The sequence below is a fragment of the Salvia hispanica genome, unplaced genomic scaffold (assembly GCF_023119035.1).
Source record: "Salvia hispanica cultivar TCC Black 2014 unplaced genomic scaffold, UniMelb_Shisp_WGS_1.0 HiC_scaffold_45, whole genome shotgun sequence".
Taxonomy (NCBI): domain Eukaryota; kingdom Viridiplantae; phylum Streptophyta; class Magnoliopsida; order Lamiales; family Lamiaceae; genus Salvia; species Salvia hispanica.
The window spans coordinates 26,762-38,915 of record NW_025952190.1 but is presented as its reverse complement, the minus strand read 5'-3'; the positions used below and the strand labels follow the sequence as shown (position 1 = coordinate 38,915).

General features: G+C 43.5%; 1 pseudogene; it reads right to left on the bottom strand.

Annotated features, from left to right (window-relative positions):
• Positions 1–4,642: 4,642 nt before the first annotated feature.
• LOC125199306 lies at positions 4,643–9,694 on the bottom strand (annotated as a pseudogene).
• Positions 9,695–12,154: the final 2,460 nt, after the last annotated feature.

The window sequence follows — 12,154 nt, the reverse complement described above, 5'->3', positions numbered from 1 at the left end:
GAAGCTTCAACCAAACCATGTCTCCCACCTCAAACTCCACATGACGTCTGTGTTTATTAGCAGTATCCCTCATTCGCTGCTGGACACGTTCTAAGTTGCCGCGCAGCTCGCAGAGAAGTGTCCCCCTTTGACGAATCAAATCAGCTACTTTAGGGGGGGTGGCAGCCGAGGGTGGTGAAGCCACTAGTAAAGGGGGGTCCCACCCATACAGTGCCCGGAAAGGAGACGTCCCTAGCGCGGCATGATGGAAGCAATTAAGAGCGAGCTCAGCCCAAGGCAACAGATTGCACCACTTAGACGGTCTATCCCCGGCAAATGCTCTTAAATACTGCTCCAATCCTCTGTTTCGAACCTCCGTTTGGCCGTCAGATTGCGGGTGATAGGCCGTAGAAAAATGAAGTTTTGTGCCGCTCAAGCGTAGCATTTCTTCCCACGTAGCATTTAAGAAAACCGAATCTCTGTCAGAAACCAAAGTCTTGGGAAAACCATGATGTCTGACCACTGTGTTAATAAATAAATGCGCCACCCGTAAGGCATCGAATTTGGTAGGTAACGGGGCGAAGTGCGCATACTTCGAAAGGCGGTCCACCACTACCATGATTGTGGTGTACCCTCGAGATGGAGGAAGGCCCGTGATGAAATCCATGGATACGTCTTCCCAAACTTGCGACGGAATGGGTAGCGGCTGGAGTAAACCCGCCGGCTTTTGCGTCGAGTACTTCGTGGATTGACACACTGCACAAGATTCGACGAACTTTTTCACGTCCTTGCGCATATTTGGCCAGTAAAAACCCGCAGATAGGAGGCGAAAAGTGCGTTCGTTCCCTGGATGGCCAGCTAACGGCGTGCAGTGCTCAGTTAAGAGAGGCTGTTTGAGCTTGGAGGCGGGACTGAGGAGGATTCGGCGCTGGAAATAAACCAGGCCATCTGCAAAGGATAAATGCGGTGGCGCAGTGCCTTCCGCGATCTGATCCACCAGCGCGCGGAGGTCGGCTAAAGTGGCTGTCTCTTCCCGCAGCCGGTCCAAATTTTTGGGAACTGGCTGAGCAATAGCAGCAAAAAATGTAGCCTGTTCCAATGGCAGTTGAGGTTGTGACTCGGCACTCTCGTCGGGGCGGTCCTCGTGTTCGCCGGTGGCAGTACTCCCGCCGCATTCATCTCTGCGGGACAAGGCATCCGCGGCCTTATTCAAGCTGCCTTTTTTGTACTCAATAGTGAACCTATACCCCATCAATTGCCGCACATAGAGATGTTGATCCGGGGTTTGGACCACTTGTTGTAGCAGATTTTTAAGGCTCCTCTGATCACAACGGATAATGAACTCCCGCCCAAGGAGGTATTGCCGCCATTTCTGCACTGCTTCGACAATGGCGTACAGCTCCTTGTGATACGTCGATGCCACCCGGCGACGTGGTCCCAATTTTTTACTGAAAAAGGAAATGGGATGTTTATCCTGGATCAGCACTGCGCCAATGCCAATATCCGACGCGTCAGTCTCGATACAAAACTGCTTGTCAAAATTAGGCAGGCTTAGTACAGGGGCCGATGTCATGGCCTCCTTGAGGGCGGCGAACGCTGCTTCCGCATCTGAGGACCACCCGAAAGCCTCCTTCTTTAAGAGATCGGTGAGCGGGGCCGCAATCATGGCATAGTTAGCAACGAAACGTCGATAATAACCTGTGAGGCCCAAAAAACCCCGTAGTTGCTTGACGGATTTAGGCAGTGGCCAAGAAGTCATCGCTACAATCTTTGCGGGGTCAGCTTTGAGGACCCCGTCCAATACTAAGTGGCCTAGATACTCCACTGTTGTGCTGCAGAAGGAGCATTTGGAGAGCTTAACGAAGAACTGTTGAGTCTGCAGCAAGGCTAACACCTCCGCCAAATGTGCATAGTGCTCCTCCAGCGTTGGGCTGTAAACAAGTATGTCATCGAAGAAGACAATTACACACTTCCGTAGCAAGGGCTGAAAAATCATGTTCATGGCAGCCTGAAAAGTGGACGGGGCATTAGTGAGGCCAAAAGGCATGACCAAGAATTCGAAATGTCCGTCGTGAGTTCTGAAAGCTGTCTTGAAAAAATCTGCGTCATGCATGCGGATTTAATGGTAGCCGGACCGCAAATCCAATTTGGTGAAGAATTTCGCCCGGCCGAGCTCGTCAAAAAGTTCATTGCAGTCGGTATAGGGAAATGGTCCGGGACCGTTGCCACGTTCAATGCTCTGTAGTCGATGCAAAACCTGAAAGTCCCATCCTTCTTCCGGATCAGTAACACTGGAGAAGAGAAGGGGCTATGACTCCTTTGAATTATGCCTTGATCGAGCATGTCCCGAACCTGCCGTTCGATCTCATTTTTCTGGAAATAGGGGTACCGGTACGGCCTCACATTGACAGGCTTCGAGTTAGGGAGTAGGTGAATACGGTGGTCGAATTCTCGCTGCGGTGGCATGCCCGTGGGTACGGCAAAGACCGGCCTGAACTGGTCTAGAACTCGCCGGACTTCCGACGGTATCTCCGTTGGAAAATCAGCACCTGCCGATGATGGCGCCTTGTCGCACTCTGAATAATCTCGTAAAACTCATGGGCTGGCGAGTGGGCCGTGAGCATAGATAGCGTCTGCAAGGAAATGAGGCGGGGAGATGGCTGGACGCCGTGCAGAGCCACCGGAACCCCATTCTGAACAAACTCCAAGGTCTTTCCTACAAAATCCACAGAGATCTTGCCCAATGATTCCAGCCATGCCATTCCTAGCACTATGTCTGGACCGTGAATTTCCATAATGTGAAGATCAATGAGAAAATTAACCCCGTGCACTGACAGTTTAGTGCGGCGTGCCATGTGTGAGCAAACCAACGAGGCACCGTTGCCTACGTACACACGGAACGGTCGAATTGGAGTCAAGGACAATTGTAGTTGCTTCGCCACTCTGGGATGAAGGAAATCGTGTGTGCTGCCCGTATCAATTAGGATGCTAACTGTGGTCTTCCCGATTGTTCCTACCACATTGAATGGGCGCGCCGTGCTGCCTCCAGTAAGGGCGTGGAGATGCGACAAGTCCGCGGTGATGACTGCATCGCCCGCCTCGCTGCCCTCCGAGCTATCCAGCGGATCATCACCATCGGCCTCTCCCACATAATACAACATCTTCTGCTTGCAGACATGGCCAGGTACCCACTTCTCCGGGCAATGGTAGCACAACCCTTTCCGCGAACGCTCCGCTTTCTCAGCGTTCGAAACAAGGATGGGTTTAAAGCCTGGCTTCGCCGTGTCTTTGGAGCTCGAACTCGGCAGTGCAGCAGGTGTGCTCTGGTTGGGAACAGAGTACCGGGAGTCTCGGTTGTTCCATTTGCTGCGGTTCTGGGGAGGGTGTCGTTCCTCATGTGAGGCCGCAAGTCGCAAGGCCAAGGCCATCGCTTCAGCCAAGGAAACCGGTTGCTGCAACTCTACTTTCTCTTGGATGGGCTCCTTAAGACCTGTAATAAAAATCGGAATCAAAGCCTCCTCGGATAATCCTTGAACCCGATTCAGGTAGCGCTCAAATGCGTCGTGGTATTCGGCCACCGAACCGGTCTGCACCAGTTTGGACAACGGTCCGATGCAATTACGAAAGCTCTGAGGGTCAAACCTGTGGCGGACGTCCTCCAAAAACTCAAGCCATGTCACATATGGATTGTTCGCCCTATAGTTAAAAATCCATTCCGCAGCCGGTGGTTGAAAAAGCATTACCTCGTAGTGCAATCGATCAGCGTCTGGCATTTGTAGATGTTCAAAATAATATTCCACCCTCGAAATCCAGTTCGACGCATCCGATCCATCGAAACGGGGCGCCTTCATGTTGAGATCTTTAGGTCGATCCCCTCTTGCCGATTGATAAGTGGGACGGTTCAGGGGAGAATCCCAGGATGTGGGCTGGCGATAGCCGTGAAAATCGCGGTCGAGATCGTGGGGATAACGACCGTTTGGCCTATCCCAGTTTGTCCTCTGCCGTGGGTATTGGTGATCGCGGCGCGGAACAGAGAACGAAGATCGATAAGGACGTCGTCCCTCGTGCCGGTATCTATCGCGCTGCATCCCTCGGCGTTGGCGGAGGTCCCCACCACGGGCGCGTTGGCCGTGGTTGAAAATCCGGGGGACATCGCCGTCGTCGGCAGAGAAGTCACGCCGAACACGATACCCTTCTGCCTCGACATCTTCAGAGTAATAGGGTTGGTCTGGATCAGGCACCACCGACTCTGCCAGATTATCCACGCGACGATCAGTGGAGTCCAACCTAAATTCCAACTCATCAAATCTTGCCATAATTTTCTCAAAACCTTGGTTTACCAGATCGTTTCCGCCCCCTGTTTCCGTTGGCTGCACACTCGATTCTGGGTGAGTCCTTAGAGAGATACGAGTGCCGACGTTACGACGGTGGTTACCCGCCTGAGTGAGGGGCGGCTGACCCATCAACAATTCTTGAGCGTTGCCTCCCGTGAGGAGGCCAGATGGTGGAATCGACTCCTCAATAGCGTCCATAGTGAGTACACAATGAAAGACACCAGTTGTTAGCTTAAACCTTCAATTAACGTCTACTTCCAAGCACAAGAAACACAAGCCGGAAAGATCGAGCGCCCAAGAGGATTGGGTCGGCGACTTTTGACGGCTGAAGGGTTGCTGGACGCGAGAGAGGTTCTTGACGGCAGCGATAAAGATTAGGTTTCTTGATGCACACTTTGTTGGGCCAAAATAAAAGATTTCATAGCTAAATCAATGATCAGAGAGTGGCCCTATTTATACTAAAGACCCTAGGGTTGGTTCGACTTAACCTATACGTTCGGGAAAGAACCAACAAAGAAAACCCAAACGGGGCTTATAATTCGCCCGACTCAGTTACAAGAAAAATAACGCAACATCAACTAAAACAATATTAAAAAGCAAAAAAAACAATCTATCAATTCGTCGCTACTTAGCGACGTAATTGGCAAACTTTTGAGGCGGTTTGATTCGATCCCTTGGCCTCAACGTCCTTGATGCTTCGTTGTTCTTCTTCTTCTCCTTCGGCTGTTGCGGTGGTGCTACATCCTGTGCCGTAGCCGTTACCTCAGCTTCCTCTTCATGTGACCTCTCGTCGCTGATGTTGGGGCTGCTGTTAGGGGTACCCTTATCACTCGGTTGCGTCTCTTCTTCTTCTTCTTCTTCTTCTTCTTCTTATATTTATATCCAACTCCAAAAAAGAATTCCACTAACCATAATGGCCTTCCACTTCTTATAATCATGTAACCAATTCCAATCCCAACTATGAAACCACTTCCGTATCCAATTACAACACATCGCCAACCAAATCCATCTATGAATTCATATTCATATTCATCATCATCTTCTTCTGCAGGCTGCATTGACTGCCCATCATCCTCTTTGCATTTTTTTGTCAATGGAAGTCCACACAATGCCAAGTTTCCAATGTATGAATCATTCTCGAATGTGGAAAACTGTTTTGTTTATGGTATTTGTCCAACAAGGTTGTTCATTGAAAGGTTAAATTTCGCAAGAAATGTCAACCTTGTCAATTCACTTGGAATTTTACCATCCAATTTGTTTGTTGACAGATCCAACGATTCGAGATCACTCAAGTTTCCAAGAGATGGAGGTATATGTCCTGTGAGGCTATTGTGTGATAGGTTCAAGTATTTGAGAATCTTAAGATTTCCTGTGGAGGGTGGAATACTCCCAGAGAATCTATTGGAGGAAAGATCAATTGTTGCGAAGGTTTCCAATAGTCTCGTAATTAACTGATCCTGACCTTTCAAGCTGACCCTCGTCTCCACGTACCTTAGAAACTCATCATATTCATTTTCTACCGGCTCAATCATTGCATTGAAATTGTTGAAATATCTTTGAGGTAGAGAGCCTAGAAATTCATTATGGGATACATCTAAAACTTGCAACCGAGGAAACGGAAACTTGGTTCGTGAAGGAAACGACATGTTACCACCAAACTTGTTTGACCTCAGCACTAGCACTCGAAGCTCGCGTAGGCGTTCCATCCAAAAGGGAAATTCGTCCTGTATACTATCATTTCCAATGTCGAGACCCCTTAGATTTCGGCAATTGACTAAGGATTTGGGTAATCGTCCGTGGAATTTGTTATTACCCAAATTGATGGATATAAGACTACAATTCTTAAGAAAGGTAGATGGAATGGGGCCACTAAATTGATTTTCATTTAGATGACAGATGGTCAAAGATCTGCTCAAGTTTCCAAAGCACTGTGGCAGTCTTCCTTCCAAAGTACTCCCTCCGTCCCGCTTTAGCAGTCCCATTGACTTTTCTGTCCCCATTTTGTAAAAATGATAAAAAATAGTTAAAGATGAGAAATGGTAAATTAAGATAAAGAATAATATAGAGAAGAGTCTTATCTACATTATTGTCTCTCTTACTTTACCATTTCTCCACTTTAACTATTTTTTATCATTTTTACCAAAAGAGGGCAGAAAAGTCACTGTGGACAGTCTAAAGCGGGACGGAGGGAGTATTATTTGAGAGAACAAGAATTCTAAGCCTAGACAACTTGCAGACGGAGAATGGGAGCTCACCTACAAAAGATGTATTTGAAAGATAAACAAGGATTTAAATCAAACACATTTATATCGGAAAAAGGCACATGTCTATCATCTGTATATGTAACATTTTGCAGTAGAGACAATACGAGCACATGTCTAAGGCATTGTTTTCCTACTCTATCGGTATTTCACCTGAAAAGTTATTGGTTGAAAGGTCCAGCTCCAACAAATTTTGTAGGTTTCCTATCTCTGGTGGGATGCTGCCTGAAAACGAATTATTAGAGAGATACAGATAGTCTAGGTTTGTGAGCAAGCCTGTTTCTGATGGAAGTTCCCCGCTGAATTCATTGTGTTGAATTTGTAGTGAGATTAGTTTTCTCCAACTCATGATGAAACGGGGCAATATTTCACCAGTCAGGCTATTAGCAGATAGTCCCAACTCAGATAAATTGCCCAGATTTGAAAAGGATGGCGGCAATGGCCCCGAGAGTGAATTCTGGGATAAATCTAAGTAGGTCAGCTTGTTACATAGGCCGAGCTCTCGAGGAATGGAGGAATTGAATCTGTTCATTTGAAGGCCTAGAGTTCGGAGATTCGTGAGTAGGCCTATAGAAGGAGGGATTATTCCTACAAATGAATTATTGTACAGCTCTAGATTTTGCAGGCTTGGAATAAGGCTTACTGAATCAAGAATGTTGCCAGAGAAAAAGTTGCTGACGAGGCGAAGATCCTTCAACTTGGAGAGGTTAGTGATATTTGGTGGCAGGGGGCCTTGAAAACCATTTCTAGTGAGGTTAAGATATTCAAGTTTGACCAAATTGGTGAACAATGATTCAGGAATTTGGCCTGTGAAGGCGTTTTGAGACAAGTCAAGAAAAGTAAGGTTGAGACATGTGGTTATGAAGTGTGGGAATTCCAAGGTGAGTTCATTGATACCAAGATCAAGGTGAGTTAGGAAAGGGAAAGTGGGAAATAGAGACCAGTCAGGAGTTTCAAAGTAATTGAAGCCCAAATCCAAGAAGCGCACCTTCTTCATATTGCCAATCTGATATGGGATTTCTCCAACCATCTGGTTCATGGAGAGGCTCAGGTATCGAAGCTCTGTCAAGCGCCCAATCTCTGGTGGAATGGCGCCGGTAAACTGATTGTCGGAGAGGTCCAAGAGAGTGAGGCTTGTGAGGTTGCCAAGAGCAGCTGGTACGGAACCGTGGAGATAATTCCCGTTGAGGCTGAAAGTGGTGAGATTCAGCAATGAAGTGAAATGGAACAGATCCAATGTCCCTGCAAGGCCTGCACCGTAGATATCAATCCCAGAGACAGATCCCTCGTCGTTGCAGCTAATGCCGATCCATCTGCAGTGGTTGCTGATGTTTTTGACGGACCAAGACTCGAGAGAAGCAGAAGATGATAGGCTGGATTTCCATCTCATCAAAGCCTCTGCTTCACTTGTGGCTGCTCCTGAAGGACACACATATAGACACAGTGTTAGGAGAAAAAGATATTTAAGGAAAAGGTATGCTGTTTTCATGGCTGATGTTTTTGTCTATCTACTCTGCTTCATTTGCCTATTTATATGCAAACTAAAGAGTAAAAACTATAAACAAAATAAAAAGTTAAGACTAAAAAACACGGCAGAGTTTGGCGTGTTGATTGAATGGGAGACATCATTCTGTACAGGATTTTAATTTGAATCACATATTCTTTTCCATGGAATAGTCAAGCTCTTATATTGGTGATATGACTAAAAGTTGTTTACATACAATGATTCAAATTTGTGATTTATTCCTATATTACATTTATATTAAGACCACATGAGGTCTAATACTACAAATACTTTATTAAAACAAATTATAGTTTATTTTGAGAAGGCGTTAGGTGATAACTTTATAATAACAAATAAACTTTTTGCTCACAATTTTCAGATTAAATTTTTTTTTAATGAATGTGATATGGTGAGTTAAAGGAATTTTGTAAAAATAATATTTAATTTCTCGCGGAGTGAGGAAGTGAATATTTTGGGATTCGCACCAATAATATTTTTGGAGCCCCGTGAGTTCTTTTAGTTTCGTATGAACTTGAAATACGAACCTTGAGTAAGTAATCAAATGGATGTGATGATGAATTATTGTAGTACTTGGCATAACACCAAGGGACTAATTATTGTTGATTGCGTGATGGAAAGTACGTACGTTGATTAAATAGTCATACTAGTGTAGTGTAATTTGTTTTGTCGAGAGAAATAATTTCTTCTTGTGGGAATTTAATTAAAGTACTATACGTAGTACTTAGTGTGTTTAAATCGAGGATTAATCTTGATAAATTTAGAACACCACCAAATATTAGTGTACTGCATTGGGCAAATTTAATACTCCCTTTGTTTCAAGATAAGCGAGCACAAACTTTTCGGCACAGGATTTAAGGAAATGGGGTTTTGTTAGAAAAGTGGAAAGGGAATAAAGTAACATAATTAAAGAGAAAAAGTAAGACAGAGAATACCAAAAATGGTAAAAAGGCACCACACTCCGCTCACATATCATTTAAAACTAATATATACACGTGGACCCATATTTCACTAACTTTTGTGTACCCACTTTTTTAACATTTTTAAAACTCGTGCCAGAAAAAAAATGAGACTCCTATTCGCGGACGGAGGGAGTATAATTTGAAATATTATAATGCTATATGAACATGTACTAAATAATATGGATTTGATTCATGTAGGTGATATTCCAGAGGAGATTGGTCGTCTAACAAATTTAAAAAGATTAGGCATGAGTTCCAACAAATTAAAAGGCTCATTGCCTGCAACTCTTTTCGGCATGACATCCTTGCAATATGTTGACTTTGCTTCCAATGAACTAAGTGGATCATTATCACCACAAATTGGAAACATCCATGCAATCGCACGATTTCTCTTATGTAGATACGCGCTAGTCTATCCGATCCATGCGTTATCGGAATCGGTATGAAATGCGCACATTTGGTGAGTCGATCCACAATCACCCAAATGGCGGTGTTTCCTTTGAGAGTCTTTGGCAAAGCCGTCATGAAATCCATGGTGATGTGCTCCCACTTCCACTCGGGTATTTCCAACGGTTGTAGTTTTCCATAAGGTCGTTGATGTAAAGCCTTCACCTGCTGGTAGGCTAAGGTTGACATTTCTTGTGAAGTTAAACCTTTCGATGAATAATCTCGAGGGACGAATACCACAGTCTACTCAGCTTCCCACATTTGGTAATGAATCATATGCGGGAAATGTAGGATTGTGTGGATTTCCATTGACGAGAAAATGTGAGGGGAGTGATGAAAAACCATCACCGCCTAATGTGGAAGTAAAACCAGAGAGGGAGATTGAGTGGATTTATGTCTTTGCTGCTGCTGGATATGTGTTGAGCATAGGAATCTTTTCATGGCTGCTTTTATTCTGCCCAAGTTTCAGTTATAAATACTTTGAGAAAGTTGATGATGTTTTTGAGAAGATATTTGAGTGTTCCAGCGCCGGAAGAAAAGAGATAGACGAAGAAGAGTTGTGAGGAATCAGGATAGACGAAAATAAATAGTATTATGAATGTTTTTGTTTTAGTTATCCGATGTTTTTATTGTTCGGTATTAGTGTTCTGTTTATATTTAATATGTCCTTGCATATTATATGTAACTATGCAGTAAGAATTGTTCATGAAGTCCAAATAATTATTCACAAAGGTATTAACATTTTCTTCAATTTTATGTATTCTCTTGTGTTTTTAAAATTTCATACGTATAGAGTTAGAATCCACTCAAAGGATTCAAATTCATAACACTTAACACGTTTTTTTTAAATCCAGTGAGTGCACTTTTCTATCATACTTACTGTATGCTTGCTGTGCATTCGCAGCTTATGCATAAAATGGTTCACTTGCAAAAAATTGCAAGATAGGCATAGAACAAAATACTCCCTCCGTTCCCTCATAGTTGACTTATTTTTCCATTTCAGGAAATTCCCTCATAGTTGAGTCATATAGAAACTTTTTTCTTTCTTCCTCTACTCTCTTTTACTTTATTCTTTCCATTTTATTAACTTTCTACTTTATTTTTTCTACCTGTTTCTCTATCTTACGTTTCTATCTATTTATTTAACACACTCAACTTCCCTTTCTTAAATTTCGTGCTAAAAAGTTTCGCCTTAACTATAAAGGAACGAGGGAGTATTAATTATGGAACACTTTCCTTAAAAAACTTGAAAGAAAAAAATTGTTTGCCTCAATTATAATAGTTCCCCATTTAATTACTCACCCTGAGCCTCCAATCTATTAGTTAGAGGGAAAACATCTTACCACAAAATAAGTGGCACTTCATGGTGCTAAGAAGTTGTCAACCCTTGCGTTCACTTTCCTCGACAGAAACTTCATACAAATAGGCGGCTTCACACCCCCCAGAGCCAGAAGGGAGCTCGGCAGCGTCCATATCCCGTCTCCGCAGATCAATGATCCCACTCACGAACATAGACCGCGGAGACGAGAGGGTCATATACCCGGTCTTGAAGTCTTGGGTCAGGTCTGCTGCAGTCGACACATTGTTCATGATCACCACGCAGGCATGCGCACTGATCAAAATAATCACCAGCTTCCTCGTTGGCATATGTTCGATTTTAAAAAAAAAACACTAACTGAAGGAATGACTGCAACCTGTTCGATCTATTGCTTCACTGAATTCCTTGGATCTGTTCACAACGGGCGCACATGCAGAGTGTTCGACACTTTGTGGTTTCCTCGCCATAGCTATTAAACAAAATCTGTCCTTCCCATGCTTCTATGCGAGTTAGCACGGTAACCGCTCGACGTATTGTCCCAACGAAAATACGAAATACCTTGTACCTGTTCACAATTTGTATAAAATAGAAACTAACTTGTCTGTAGAAAGATACTAGAGAATCTGGCATCATGTGGATATTTCTTATTCCCGAAATACAACTTTCCGGTCACGTCATCATGTGGGATTTAATCAAACATTTAGAGCAATTTTTTGTTGAAGAGCATTATACCATGAGTATTATTTAGATAATGGAAATCAACAAAATTTAAAAATAAAATATTAAGATCTATGTGGGATATTTGGCATCAAGAAATGGGATATTTCTTATTCCCTAAATACAACTGCCCGGACATGACATCGTGTGGGATTTAATCAAACATTTAGAGCTCTTCTCACCACACAATATTTTGTTGGGTATTTCGGCAAACAGTAAGCGCAATAAATTTTACATGATGAGAGTTTTATTTAGATAATGGAAATCAATAAAACTAAAAATAAATTATAGAGATCTATGAAGGATTATATTAAGTTGACAACCACTTTTAAAATGACAATGTACCACCAATGAGAAGAACCCTTAGATTTAGGTGCAGATTCAATCTTAGCCTGCTTGCCTATGTATCGTAGATTGCTTGATTATCTTTGATTTCGTATCACATATAGCTTAGAATCATATGCCAAGTTGCTTGCCTATGTATCGCAAATTGTTAGCCTAGGTTGTCATTTTAACTATGGTATCACGATAGTGCTCTATTTCGTATCCTATATTGCTTGGAACCATATGTTGAATTGTTTGTCTATGAATCACATATTGCTTGCATATATATT